At 36.5% G+C, this 3,618-nt stretch overlaps 1 protein-coding gene across 1 annotated transcript in view; it reads left to right on the top strand.

Moving 5' to 3' along the window:
- LOC107656334 (adiponectin receptor protein 2-like) overlaps window positions 1–3,618 on the top strand; it is a 38,878-nt gene continuing 35,260 nt past the window's right edge. The window contains exon 1 of the mRNA XM_016444137.1: window positions 1–101. The gene's annotated coding sequence lies outside the window, so the exon portion shown is untranslated. The remainder of the gene's footprint in view (window positions 102–3,618) is intronic.

Raw genomic sequence — 3,618 nt, 5'->3', positions numbered from 1 at the left:
TCCAGGCAGGTCGAGCCAGTCAATCAGTCCATCGGATCCGCAGCGCCGCTCCGACGATAGCGCACTCTTGAAGGACAACCGCTCGCCGCTTACGGAGACAGGTGAGCAAAAACCCGACACTCCCATGTAGTCGATAGAGTATGTTTTAGGGTGTTTCTGACTGTATTTCTGCGCTAATGAAGTTGTTTGTGTCAGTATTGCTAGCTGACTAGCTCCCGTTGCTACGCTGCATGAAACGGTCCGTCTGTTGTTTTCCAGCTCTTTCTTAAAGGGAATTTGATTTTAAACGGTTTAACAGATCGGTATATTATCATAGACGCGTCTAAAAGCTTCTGACGAACGTGATGAACCCGAAGAATAAAAGTACGTGGTCTAAACCCTCTGTATTAGTCACTTTCAGACTTGTTTGTGCCGGTCTCTGAGTGGTGAGTGTGCCACTGATGGGGCTTTTGTTTGAAGTTTTCCTCCTGTCGTCTATTTTCCCAAGTTTTTATGCTCGTAAAGGGTTCTGGCCAAGTTTCACGTTGTTACAAGAGAGATGACAATAGAAGATGCTGTTTTTGTTTGGGTTGTAAACAAAACGGCTTCAATTTAAAGGAACAGCTCACACAAATGAAACATTCTGTCATCATTTACTTTTGTCTTCCCTAAAACACAAAAAGAGATGTTAGGCAGGATGGTAACTAAAGTCACCATTCACTTTTGGTTCATGTTTTTTCCAACACGAAGAAAGTAAAGGGTGACTGATGCTGTCATCATGCATAACATTTCCATTTGTGTTTTAAGGAAGACAGAAAGTCATATAAGTTTGGAACAACATGAGGGTGAGTAAATGATGATGGATGAGCAAACCTTTTAAAAAACAGGATTGAACTGGTAGAGGGCAAGCAAAAAGGTGTTTTTAGTATAGTGGCAGTGGAAAAAAATAGTAAGCATTCCAGTTGAAGTCTATGTTAAGCAAGTGTGAAAGTGGTTGACAGCTTGCTGTTGATCTTATTGACTTGTCATCACTACAGGCATTTCTGACCTAGTTTTCGTTTGCCTCCCATGAGTACACAAGTTTCTTCTCATTGTTTACATTGAGGCTGAATTCCCTCAGTCCATTTCATTATTTCAGATCCACTTCAATGTCATATTGCAGCCCAGTCATATGCTGGTTGTAGTGTTGTCACGGTACCAAAATTTCAGTATTCGGTACCAATACCAGTGAAAATCCACGGTTCTCAGTAACAAAGCAAAACACAAAAACATGCTAATTAAAAAATTGGACTATACTTTAATTTAATCCAAACTGTGCACATATCTAATTTTAAAGGGCTTTTAAAACCTTCTAGAGTAATTCAGCAAAGAGTATCAACTAAGTTAGCTTAAAAAAAAAAAAGCCCAGAATTGCTTTTCTGACTGATATGACACAAACAATGTTAACCATTTGTACATTCTCTAACACGCATATTTTAGATTCACAATTCATTTAAAAGCCTCTGGTGTATAAAAATAGTAAATGTCATCATGTCCTCCTGTTTTTTTTGTTTTTTTTTTACCCTAATAAAAGTTATTGGAGCATTAAATAGTTAATAAAGAAACTTAATTCTAATGCTCATTATATCGCGCTTATGCTAATGATTAACTATTCTAATAATAGCAATGTTCATTTCAATCCGACATTCAAATTAAAATATTGAATAATATTCATAACAGAACGCAGTTTCCCACAGACTTGCACTTTATTTGTGGCATATATATGCAAATTCATTCTCTGCCAGCAGGAGGCAGAGCGGGAGAGAGCGAGGTTTCCCCAGTAACGGCTGTAATCAAATAAGCACTGCGCTCTTTAATTTAATCCAAACTGTGCACATATCTAATTTTAAAGGGCTTTTAAAACCTTCTAGAGTAATTCAGCAAAGAGTATCAACTAAGTTAGCTTAAAAAAAAAAAAGCCCAGAATTGCTTTTCTGACTGATATGACACAAACAATGTTAACCATTTGTACATTCTCTAACACGCATATTTTAGATTCACAATTCATTTAAAAGCCTCTGGTGTATAAAAATAGTAAATGTCATCATGTCCTCCTGTTTTTTTTGTTTTTTTTTTACCCTAATAAAAGTTATTGGAGCATTAAATAGTTAATAAAGAAACTTAATTCTAATGCTCATTATATCGCGCTTATGCTAATGATTAACTATTCTAATAATAGCAATGTTCATTTCAATCCGACATTCAAATTAAAATATTGAATAATATTCATAACAGAACGCAGTTTCCCACAGACTTGCACTTTATTTGTGGCATATATATGCAAATTCATTCTCTGCCAGCAGGAGGCAGAGCGGGAGAGAGCGAGGTTTCCCCAGTAACGGCTGTAATCAAATAAGCACTGCGCTCACAAACGCTGCTCAGGCAAGATTAAATGAAAATGACATCTATAATTTTCTGAAGACAGTCAGTTTCCTTCAGAAATACAGTGACATAAAAACACCCGCACCGGGTTTCGACTTTGACACGTGCAGTGCTCATGTTTATTCAACGAAGTCAAAGCCTTTTGGAAAAATCTATTTGTGGCAGTGAGTTTTGATATTGTGGCGGGCCGCCACAATTGTGGCGGTGAGTTTTGATATTGTGGCGGGCCGCCACAAATAAATCAATGTATGGGAAACACAAATATTAAAAATTAAAATTAAACTTACCTGCTTGAACTCTTTCATTTGATCTGGGTGTATGTCTTTAAAGTGTTTTGTTAGTTTGGTGTGTTTCCTTGTTTTGATGTCGCCACGTCTCAGTGCTTTTATGAAGAGAGCGCATCTGCGCACCTTTCTGATAGCGCATCAAGAACCGGGTTGACCGGGTACTCGGTACCACCGATACTTAAAAAAGCCTGGTACTGTTACGTTTTCATTTGTTTAGTACCGACTTGGTACCAAAGTACCGGGTCTTTTGACAACACTAGCTGGTTGCTAAAGATAGACGTTAATCGGATTGACCAAGATATATATTTTATGAACTGAACCTATTATTTATTCATTCATTTTAATTGATTATTGATTATTATTATGCATTTTATTAATTTAACATTTTTGTTTATTGATAAATACCATGACACAACAATGTTATTCACAGGCAAAGTAACTGGTTTTGTTTGTATAATTACTCAACTTTTTTTAAACCGCACACTGTTTTTTTTTAAGTGATACAGCAATTAGTTTACAATTACAATACAAAAATCTGATTAAAGACCGTCTTGTTCACAAAACAACTATCTGATAAAAAAATTCTTAATGCATATGTTTTATTGTTGTAATTAAGCTAACCAAGATGGTGCTGCGTATGGCTGCCTCGTTCTGGAGCTCTCCAGTTGTTTTATTGTTTTTGTACGTTTTTCCTGTCTGTTGTTTTTTTTTTAAACACAATAAGTTTTACCAGGGATAAACTGCTAAACATTCGGCAGTGCACACCACACAATCTTCTCTATTTCTGTTTATATATATATATATTAGGGATGCTCCGATCAGGATTTTTGCAGCGATACTGAGTTCCAATTTCTTGTCATGGTGATCGACCGATGCCGATTCTGATGCTTTATATAGACGGTTTCATCGTGCGCACATATATATATATATA

This window comes from Sinocyclocheilus anshuiensis, unplaced genomic scaffold (genome assembly GCF_001515605.1).
Source record: "Sinocyclocheilus anshuiensis isolate Anshui unplaced genomic scaffold, SAMN03320099.WGS_v1.1 scaffold183, whole genome shotgun sequence".
Classification (NCBI taxonomy): Eukaryota; Metazoa; Chordata; class Actinopteri; order Cypriniformes; family Cyprinidae; genus Sinocyclocheilus; species Sinocyclocheilus anshuiensis.
The sequence above is the reverse complement of the archived record's forward strand: the minus strand, read 5'-3'. Positions and strand labels throughout refer to the sequence as shown.